Source organism: Pipistrellus hanaki (genome assembly GCF_964339955.1).
Source record: "Pipistrellus hanaki genome assembly, chromosome: 2".
Lineage (NCBI taxonomy): Eukaryota > Metazoa > Chordata > Mammalia > Chiroptera > Vespertilionidae > Pipistrellus > Pipistrellus hanaki.
In genome coordinates this window covers 184,159,194-184,170,808 of record NC_140504.1, presented here as the reverse complement: position 1 = coordinate 184,170,808, position 11,615 = coordinate 184,159,194, and positions in this window count along the sequence as shown.

Sequence of the window (11,615 nt, the reverse complement as noted above, 5' to 3'; positions counted from 1 at the left end):
TGGGCACATCCCCGGTGGGGGGTGTGCAGGAGGCAGCTGGTCCATGTTTCTCTCTCATCGACGTTTCTAGCTCGCTCTCTCTCCCTTCCTCTCGTTAAAAAAATCAATAAAATATATTTTTTTAAAAACAGGCCCACAGAAGCACCAGTGTCCAGGAAGCTGACATCATCAGCCTCTAAAAACGAGTGTCTTCATCTCAGGAGAGCACTTTCCCCTGGTGGTAGCAATGACCGTTAGACACACACACAGTTTACAGCCTGTCATTGAACTCACATAGCCCTAAGAGGAATACCGCTTCTGTCCCCATTCTGTAGATGAGAAAACTGGCTCAGAGGCAAAATAAACTTCCCCAGCATCCCACTGAGTGAAGTCAGGATTGGAACTAGTCTGAATCCAGAGCACAGGTTTCCGTAGCCTGCGGGACGAGATGGGGAAGGGTGTGTGTGGCACGCGGGTGGAGCACTGCTCAGCCGGCTGGGGCCGTATTCATTTGCAGTTAGGAGTTTGTTTTGCAAATGGTAAGTTCCTGGGTGGTACCTTAAAGGATTTAGACTTAGTTTACGTAGTAAAATGAGTCATTGGTGAGAGATCGTGCCCTGTACTATCTGGTTCCAGCATTTGAGTTGCAGAGTGAAACTTGCATTTGTGTCTCAAGGCTCAACAGACGATCCCAGCCTGCAAAGCTGTTCATCTTTCCCTTCAAGGGCCCAGTGTATGTTAGTGGAAGCAGGGGTGCTTGAATTTGGCGGTCATGTGATGTAAGGAGGCTTGTAGGAGTAGAAGCCTGGCTTGCCGGGCACTGTTTTTCTGATTTCCTCCGATCATGTTTTCGTGCCGCTGAGAGAGGAGCACTGCGGGAGGGCTCAGCTTCCTCTCGCTTCCTGCAGCTCTGGACACGGACTGTGAGTGGGTGGCCCCTCCTGTTCACCACGAGGATTGACAAATGATCCGGTGAGCATCTTGCTGTGGAAGGACACAGCCTCGCCTCATCCCAGGACACAGTCCACCCTGGGTGAGACGTGACCACGGGTTTCCCCCAAGCCCTGTGTGCGACGGGCCGTGTGTGAAGGAGGGAGCGGACAGCCCATGTTCTCCTGCCCAGGATGGTACAAGGGGGCGAACCCCCTGGAGGACACATGGACAAACCAGTTTTCCAGGAGGTCCCGGCCAGGATCCGCTGTTTGGTACGCTAACCATTATCTGTAAACCAGAAACGGAGAGGCGGAGGAAATCCTGTCTGCCTGGATCCTGCATGGTGCATGTGCGCACACCGTGGCAGGGGGAACCGGGCTGGACGTGTGGGAGCGGGTGATAGAAGCGCACACGCCTGCGGGGAGGCCTGTGTGAGGGCAGTGCACTGCCCATGCTGTGCCGCTGCCCATGCTGTGCCACTGCTGGCGCTGTCGTGCTGGAGCTTAATGGAGGGGCAGTCAAGGAGGAGGGGGGAGTCGGGCAGATCCCATCCTATAAGCTTTCCTAGGGAATTTGAAAGTACCAGGAAGCCCTGAAGGATTTCCCTTCTCTTTTAAAAAAAAATACTGTTTTATTGGTTTCAGAGAGGAAGGGAGAGGGAGAAATAGGAACATCAATGATGAGAGGGATCGGCTGCCTCCCGCACGCCCCACACTTGCTTGATCAAGCCCACAACCCAGGCAAGTGCCCTGGCAGAATCGAACCCGTGACCTCCTGGTTTATAGATCAATGCTCAACCGCTAAGCCATGCCTGCCAGGCAGATTTCTTTACTAAAAATAAAAAAAGGTATGCTTATGTAAACATATTGGATAATCCAGAGACACATATGTCACACACACACACACACACACACACACACACACACACACACTCATCCCTCGCCCACGGTGGGGGAGACTTCCGGAAGGGGCTATGAGTGGTCAGATTCCGTTATAACATCCCTCCAGCAGCTGGTCTCAGGTGAGACAGGTGTTCTAGCAAATCTAGAGGTAAGTACAGATGTTGAGGGAATATGGAAGAGAACGTTCCAGTAGTTCAGTCTGCAGGAGGTAAGGGTGGTGGAGGGGAGAGGGTCCTGGGAAGCGTCAGAGGCGTGACTTGTGTTTCCAAGTGGAGGAGGGAGGGCATTCCAGCTGGGCGGCCGCAGGACCGAGGGGGGGGGGGATTGACATCTCAGTCAGTGTACGATGGGTGTGGGAAGGTTCTGGAGTGCTCACCTACTGGTTTCGGTGACATCTGTTTGCTGGAGAATAAAATGATTGGCCTTCTGCGGGGGAATTCGATTGGGAAGTTCCACCTCTGAACAGGGACGAGGTGCAGTTCCAGCGTCAGCCAGCAGGAGGGGCCCTGCTCCCATCTATGGAGTCGCTATGGTACCGGTGTGACCCTGGGGTGGCTGTGAGGTGAGAGATGAGCACTGAAGAGAATGTCACTCCCGGACCGGCACCCGCCGGCACGTTATGTGCTCTATCCCCTGCTTCTCCCCACGGCCCTGAGAGGGCGTGGGTGGTACCCCATTTCACAGCCGGGCACCTTGAGGCTCAGGGAGGGTCCCGGGGCCAAGGCCACAGGGCTGGCAAGTAAAGCAGGGATTCCAGCAGGAACAGCACAGGAGCTTCTGACCGGGCTGCTGCCTTCCCTGTGTCTCGGGTCTGTGGAGAGACTGGATTTTGTCTTTCTGATTTCCCCTTCTGTTTCCTGCTCCTTCTGTCTCTATCTCTGGTTAAAAACAAAACAACAAAATCATCTCCTGCCAAAACCGGTTTGGCTCAGTGGATAGAGCATCGGTCTGCAGACTGAAAGGTTCCAGGTTCGATTCTGTGCAGGCGGCAGCTGGTCAATGTCTCTCTCATTGATGTTTCTAGCTCTCTATCCCTCTCCCTTCCTCTCTGTGAAAAATCAATAATATATATATATATATATATATATATATATATATATATATATATATATATATATATATATTTTTTTTTTTTTTTAAATCATCTCCTGACTCCACTTCCCGACCAGCGACCTCCGCTTCCCCTCCTTCTCTGCTGCACCTCCTGTCTCAGTGCCTCTCCTCCTCTCACTCTTCATCCACCCCAGCCACCACTCCATTCAAACTGTGCCCAGCCTCAGGGTGGGGCGTGCAGGAAGCAGCAGTTCAATGATCCTCTCACCATTCACGTTTTTATCTCTCCCTTCCTCTCTGAAATCAATCACAATATTTAAAACAAACACATGCCTGCTAATGACCCCAGCCAATCCTGTTCACTGCTCTGATCAGAATACTCCAGAGGCCCCGCATTTTCTCCAGAGTAAGAGCAGTTTTACTTCCTACCCGCACCCCTACCTCTCTCCCCTCCTTCTCCCCTCTCTCCTCCTGCAGCGCCCCCGCCAGGTCCGGTTGGCCCTCCAACCCTCCAGGCACACCCCACCCTGTGCCTGTGGCCGGGCTTCTCCCGCAGATGTCAGCATGGCTGCTTCCCTCACAGCCTCCAAGTGTGAAAGAGAAGCGCAGGCCCTGGCAGGGTCCGGAGGGAAGAGACACGCCCTGGGTCCCTGGCCTGGCTGCTGTGTTCAGAGGTGCGGTTCCCTGCAGAGGGGAAGGGGGAGGAGAGGTTCCTGGGAGGGGCCGGGTTTGAGGCACTTCATGCTGTGAACAGCGGGGCAGGTGCCAAGTGGACAGCTGTGTGCAGGACACCTGGCGCTCAAGGTTGGGCCTGAGACCGGGCTTGGAAGGTGGTACTGAAGCCTGGCCGAGAGGGGGCATCTGAAGACTTGTACCTGAGAGGCCACAGACCAGAATCTAGCCTTCTCCCCCCGCCCCCCGTCCCCCCCCACCCCACGCCCCTCAGTGGCTCAAATCACTTGCAGGGACAGAGGTCTCCTTTCTCTGTAATTCACCGCCCGGGCTTCTTCAGAGAGCAGAGGGGAGGCTGTGCGGGCACCCAGCCGCCAGCTGCGGCAGGACCCGTTCTGGAAGCAGAGCCTCGGCTGGAGGTGGAGGTGGAGGTGGCAGCCTGGCCCTGGGTCTCGGGCCCATTATTCTGGGAAAGTTCAGAGCTGGGCTGACGGAGCAGTTACCATAGGAAGTCCAGGCACTGTGTTACCATCAGCGGGACACAGCAGGCCTCGGGACAAGCCTGGCACAGACTGGCACACTTCCTCCTTGCCCCAGTGGTCCCAACCAACTCCCCCTCCCTCACTCCCAAAGACTGACCAGAGCTGAGACAGCCCTGCCCCAGATGGGCACCTTGACCCAGACTCCATGGCTCCATTCTGCCTCCTCAATGCCTCTCCATGGGCCCAGGGTCCCAGGCTGGGCTGCCCTGCCTTCTCCTCTAAGCAGAGCCATGGCCTCCTCCACGCCCCTCCGCGCCTGCCCAGTCCTCCTCCACACCCGCAGCAGAGCCTGCTAAAAATGGATTTCCCGCTCCATCCACCAGGGGCTTATCCCTAAGCCTTTGGGTCAGAGGCCGCACTCCCTGGCCTCTCGGGGCCAGCTCTCACTCCCTGCTGGGCCCTCCAGTGTGGAGAGGCTTGAAACTTCTTTCAGTTCCTCCGTGTGCCTTCTCCCTGCTGCCCTCCCCTGTGTCCAGCTCACGCGAGGTTAGCTCACCACTTTCTCTGGGCGGCCCTCCCCGGCGTGCGGGAGGCAGAAGGGGCGTCTGGGTGAGTAACCCTCACCCACTGGGTTTTCCCCACCAGAGCGCCGAGGGCCGACTGCGATGTTGACCACAGCGGGCCAGACCACGGACGGCGTCGAACTGAAATGCATCCTGCGGCTCTTTGACTCGCCTACCATCCCCCCAACTTCCCCACTGCCTTCCCCACTGGGGGGGGGGGGGGGGGCTGTGTCCTCCCCAGCAGGAGGGAAGGAGAAGGCTGGGCCAGAGGCTGTCTCACACCCAGTGACACCGCCACGCTGAAGTAACCTTTCTACAAACGAGATTCCCAAGCCCGTAGGGGAAGTAGGGGACAGAGAGGAAGGCGGAGAGGCCACTGAGAAAAGGAACTTGCCTGGGGCTTCCTGCTGGGGCAGCACAGAGGGTGGTTTGAACCTGGGGCCCTGCCTAATTCTGTCTCTTCCTGGCGGCTGGGCTCGGCCACTGCCTTTCCCAGGAGGCCGCTTTCCCGTCTGCGATGTGAAAAGAACAAGACAACCTGCACTGCCGAAACCCGTTTGGCTCAGTGGATAGAGCGTTGGCCTGCGGACTGAAGGGTCCCAGGTTCGATTCCCGTCAAGGGCACGGTACCTTGGTTGCGGGCACATCCCCAGTGGGGGGTGTGCAAGAGGCAGCTGATAGGTGTTTCTAACTCTCCCTTCCTCTCTGTAAAAAATCAATAAAGTATATAAAAAAATAAATAAAAATAACCTGCCTCTCAGGGTACTACGAGATTAACAAAACAAGCACCGCCAGGTGAGCCAAGTTCCCCCTTCCAGGCCCCAGGCCTTCCATCTCCTCCCCACGTGTGAGAATTCACGTTTGTGCAAAGCTCAAGCCGGGGATGGATGGGCCCGGGTCAGCAGAGGGGACAGAGGACGTCAGGGCAGGTGTGCTGTCCATGGGCTGTGGGCCAGGGCCTTGGGGCCGGAGGAGGGCCCTCTGAGCTTGTCCTTCGAACCCTTTCCATTGCAGCTGGGGAGACCGAGGCTAGGAGGGGTGGTACTGTCGCTGCTGGGAGGCAGGTGTGGCACCGAAGCTCCCTCCTGGACGCTCACATGGAATGGCAGGAGCCACATCCCAGAACCCGCCCATCGTCAGTCAGCAAAGGCCAGGCTCTGAGGAAACAAGTGTCTCAGGGAGCAGCTAGCCCAGTGGTAGGCGAACTCATTGGTCAACAGAGCCAAATAGCAACAGGACAAGGATTGAAATTTCTTTTGAGAGCCAAGAGTTTTAAACTTAAAATTCTCACGCCACTTCTTCAAAATAGACTTGCCCTGGCCATGGGATTTTGTGGAAGAGCCACACTCAAGGGGCCAAAGAGCCGCATGTGGCTCACGGGCCACAGTTTGCCAACCACAGGTCTAGCCTCCTGGGGAAGAGAAGTTAAGAAAGGAAATCACAAATAAACGTAGCGTTATGGTGTGAGGAGGGCCGTGGAGAAGGGGTTCACGGTCCATACTGAAGGGGTGTAATAAGGAACCATCCTCTGTCCGAAGGGGTGCGGATCAGGGAAGTCTTCCTGAGGGTGTGATGTTTAAGTGGATGGAAAAGTTACTCTGAGATTAAAATGTGTGTGTGTGTGCATATGTGTGCATGTGCGCCTGTGTGTGCGTGTGTGAATTGGCCTCTTGACCAGTTCTTGGCACAGAGCTTCTAAAACACTTGTCGCCCGGCCTAGCTGGCTTGGCTCAGAGGTTGAACGTCAACTTATGAACCGGGAGGTCACATTTTGATTCCCAGTCAAGACACATGCCTGGATTTTGAGCTCAGTCCCTCGTGTGGAGCATGTAGGAGGCAGCTGATCAATGACTATCTCTCATCATTGATGTTTCTATCTCTCTCTCCCTCTCCCTTCCTCTCTGAAATCAATAAAAATGTATTTAAACAATAAATCCTATATAATAAAAGCCTAATATGCTAAAGTGTCCAGTCATCTGGTCATCCATTCAACCAATCAATGCATAATATGCTAATGAATGCTAAGGCTGCTGAACTGGCTCACTATGATGTACATTGACCACCAGGAGACACACACTCCAACCAGTAGGTTAGCTTGTTGCTGGGTTCCAGCCAATCGGGACTGAGTGAGATGGGCCAGGCACACCCTGGAGCCTTCCTGCAGTCCCTCCCAGGCTGGCCAACCTCTCATGTCCCTCCCCAGCCCCAATCATGCACCAGTGGGGGGTCCCTCAGCCTGGCCTTCACCCTCTCACAATCCAGGACTCCTCAGGGGAAGTCAGAGGGCCAGTTTCAGTCCAATTCAGTCCAATTCAGGCTAGGCCAAGGGACCCCTCTGGTGCACGAATTCATGCAATGAGCCTCTCTCACCCTCTCCCTCCCTCTCTAAAAATAAATAAATAAATAAATAAATAATAAGACCCTTGTAATTTTCTAAGTGCTAAGAGCACTAGAAGCATCTTTTGTTCTGTTGAGGTGACTCTGGGTGAGCTCCTGGATGGGGACTCATCAAGCCAGGATCAGAAGCTTGGACTCTTCAGCTCCCTCTCCCCCACTTCTCCAGAGAGGGGACAGGGACTGGAATGGAGTTAATAACTGGCCATGCCTATGTGAGGAAGCCTCCATAAACTCCCAATGGTCCAGGCTTCGAAGACCTTCAGGTGGGCACCCACACCCACATACCGGGAGGGTGACACACCCAGCTCCACAGGACAGAAGCTCCTACACTCAGGACCCTCCCCGACCTCACCTAGGGGTCTTTCCCCGGGTGTTCATCTGTATCCTTCATCACATTCCTTCACAAACTGGAAAATGTAAGGAAGTGTATAATTTGAACCCAGCCTGCGTGGCTCAGTGGTTGAGCATAGACCTATGTGTTGGGAGCCAAAAAAGAATTGGCATTAGTGACTCCATCTTAAAAGACACCTCCATCTTAGACACTGAGTTTCTGACCTACCAGAACTCATGCCCCGTGGGAAACTGCACTCCCAGGCATGCACCTGGATGGCCTAAGATACATTGTTTCCACAGCCCATGGCGGCTGTTACTCAAGCTCTGCTTATCGCACATCCTGCGGTTGGGACACAGCTGTACAACAGAAGGTTCTCTGTTGAAGATAAACTCAAACTCTTCTTGACATTCACGGTTTAGTTGCTTAGCTACCCGCTGATGTCCTTGGAGAAACTCCCTCATTCTCCCTGACTATATCTACATCCTTATACCCTGCAATAAACGAGGCCTGATCAGAACCCTGTCTTGCCTCCGTTCCTCCGCGTCTCCTGCCCTCCCTCATTCCCTTCCAGGCGTCTCCTCGCTCCCACGTTGCTGTCCCGCTGGCCGGGGCACCTATGAACCAGGAGGTCATGGCTCAAGTCCCAGCCAGGACACATGCCCAGGTTGCAGACTCCATTCCCAGTGTGGGGCATGCAGAAGGCAGCCAATTGATGATTTTCTCTATTCACTGATGTTTCTATCTCTCTTTCCTCTCTGAAATCAATACAAATATGTGTATGCGTGTGTGCATGTGTGCGTGTGTGTGTGTGTGTGTGTGTGTGTGTGTGTGTGTATATATACACTTGAAAAATAAAATTGCTAATAATGAAATTAGTAAAACTGGTAAAATGCTTAGAAGATGAGGTCTGAAATCTCCTAGAACAGTGTTTCCCAAAGTGTGGTATGTGTACCCCCAGAGATACGGGAAGAGGTTGGTGGGGGTACGCGTTGCACCGGAGTGTGGTGGGGATATGCACTGCACTGTGCTTAGCTGCGCCTAATTCTACGTTCTCATGAGTACGAGGGGTATTCAGCGTTACGAAAATTATAGAAGGGGCCGAAACCGGTTTGGCTCAGTGGTAGAGCGTCTGCCTGCGGACTGAAGGGTCCCGGGTTCGATTCTGGTCAAGGGCCTGTACCTTGGTTGTGGGCACATCCCCGGTAGGGGGTGTGCAAGAGGTGGCTGATTGATGATTCTCTCTCATCAATGTTTCTAACTCTCTATCCCTCTCTCTTCCTATCTGTAAAAAATCAATAAAATATATTTTAAAAAAAAAAAGAAAGAAAGAAAGAAAGAAAGAAAGAAAGAAAGAAAGAAAGAAAGAAAGGAAGAAAGAAAGAAAGAAAGTACACATATGTCAAAAGTTTGGGAAACACCATCCTAGAAAGTAGAACAGACGGAGAAGGGAATGGCGTGTTGGTCCAGAAGACACAGCATACAACTGAAAGGAGTCCCTGAAAGAGAAAGTTTCCAGAACGGAGAAGCGTGCCCCACATTTAAAAGATGTACGTGTGTCCAGAGCGAGAACGGGAGCCCTGCAGAGAGCTGAGCGTGGGACGGACGGCGCCCGGGGCCAGGGAGGAGCTCCCAGTGCCCCACACAGGCGTCTGGAGGGAGAATGACACGGGACCCAACAGCAAACATGCTGCCGCACAGACTTGCTTCCAGATTTGGGGGGGACTTGCTTCCAGATTGTCACTGTTGACAATCTGGACCTCACTGCCAGTCCGATTGATTCGAATAACCACTCCTGTGCATTGGATATTAGAAACAGGCTGAGGCAGCTTTTTGAAAGATTGTGACCACATACACATAACGGAACATTTACCGTCTGACCCCTTTTAAGTGTGCCGTTCGGCCGTGTGCGTCTGGTGCAGTGTTGTGCTCCTTTCATCGCGCCCTCAGACCCAGCCCCCGTGCTCCCTCCTCCGGCTCCTGGCAGCCGTCCTTCCCTGTCGTCTGTGACAGTGACACTGGAGGTGGCTCAGAGGGTGGGGTCACACAGGACTTGTCCTTCAGCTTCTTTCACGGAGCATACTGCCCGCCAGCGTCATCCCGTGGTGGCAGGAGTTCGGCTCTCCTTCCTGTGTGAGGTGGAATTCTGTCTCACGGTGAGAATGTCACATTTTGTTTATCCTCCGCGTGTCGGTGGACACCGGTTCCTCCCTCCTCCTGGGTGTGTAAGCAACGAGGCTACGAGCACGGGTGCACAGATATTTCTTCAGGATGGTGCCTTCAATTCTTTCTTTTAAAAAAAAAATTTACGAATGGCTTTTTTTTTTTTATAATACATTTTATTGATGTTTTTACCGAGAGGAAGGGAGAGGGAGAGCGAGCTAGAAACATTGATGAGAGAGAAACATCGATCAGCTGCCTCCTGCTCACCCCCCACTGGTGATGTGCCTGTAACCAAGGTACATGCCCTTGACTGGAATTGAACCCGGGACCCTTAAGTCCTCAGGTTAATGCTCTATCCACTGAGCCACACCGGTTTTGGCAATTCTTTTGAATATGTATCTAGAAGTGGGGTTGCTGGATCAGATGGTAAACTCTGTTTTTTATATTTTCAGAGAGAGATAAGTTTTCATTAAACCTCTGCTGAAAGGCTGTAGCCACTCCGCCAAACCCGGAAGCTGCACGGAGGATCTGAGTGTTTGGACTCGAAGACCGATGTCACCATCACTCCTCCCAGCACTTCCTCTCCGCCTGGCCAGGCGGCGGCGGCAGCCACGTCTGCAGTCACTTTCTCACAGTTTTGGCTTCCTCTCAGTTAGGTAAAAATTGTCTCTGGGCTCAAACCACTTCCTCAGGCCGCAGGTCAAAGGTTTCACTCTGTGTTCTGGGTCCGATCCCCTCAGCCTGACCCTGGGGACCTGGCCTGCCCCAGGCTGAGCAGCTCCTGACCACACTCCCCGGGCCGCCCCTGCGGATCTCGGATGTCAACAAGGTGTCCTGGGACCCTCCTTCCCGACAGCATCCCTGTGCCTTCCCAGAAACCCTGGGTCCCCGCCCCCGGCTTTCTCTACCCTCTCCTTCCTCTTTCCCTCCCTTCCCCTCCCCTTCTCTCCTCTCTGCTCCTCATCCCTGCCCCACCCCCTCTGCCACAGCTTCTCACCCTCCTCCCAACCCGAAGGCCCTTTATCTGCTCCCTGCTTCACAAGGACAAGGAAGGAAGGAGGCTTGATGCTCCCTCCCCATCACACCAGAGCACCCCCTCCCCTTCACACCAGAGCACCCCCTCCCCATCACACCAGAGCACCCCCTCCCCTTCACACCAGAGCACCCCCCTCCCCATCACACCAGAGCACACCCTCCCCATCACACCAGAACACCCCCTCCCCATAACACCAGAACACACCCCCTCCCCTTTACACCAGAGCACCCCCTCCCCATCACACCAGAGCACACCCTCCCCATCACACCAGAGCACCCCCTCCTCTTCACACCAGAGCACACCAGTCCCTCCCCATCACACCAGAGCACCCCCTCCCCATCACACCAGAGCACACCCTCCCCTTCACACCAGAGCACCCCCCTCCCCTTCACACCAGAGCACACCGTCCCCATCACACCAGAGCACACCCCCTCCCCTTCACACCAGAGCACCCCCTCCCCATCACACCAGAGCACACCCTCCCCATCACACCAGAGCACCCCCCTCCCCATCACACCAGAGCACACCCTCCCCTTCACACCAGAGCACCCCCTCCCATCACACCAGAGCACACCAGTCCCTCCCCATCACACCAGAGCACACCCTCCCCTTCACACCAGAGCACCCCCTCCCATCACACCAGAGCACGCCAGTCCTCCCAGCTTCCCAGCCAGAGTCTGGCCTCCTGGAGGACAGTGTGACTTCCCTCTCCAGGGACCCCTGCGGGGAGGGAGCAGCCCTCCGGACTCCACATGGTCTGGGTCCTCGGAAGGAGCTGCTCCTATGACCTTAGACACGGAAAAGCTAGAAAACAGGAGACAACAGGTCGCCTTCAAGCCCCTGAGAAAGAATCCGCAGTGCAGACAGCATTGGCTTTTCACACGTCTCCCGCCAGGACAGGTCAGTGCTGCGGGGACCATCCAATCTCTCCGGAGGGAGCTGGAGCCCTGGCGTCCCTCCTGAGGCCCAGGAGGACAGCTTCCCGCCCCAAAGGCACAGAGACCCGGACCCTGAGCGGGCTGTCCGCCCGGGGCCGCCCGGGAACCGGGACACTTGGAGCCACAGAGAGACATCAGTGGCTCCAGGCTGCGGCCAGATCCTCCG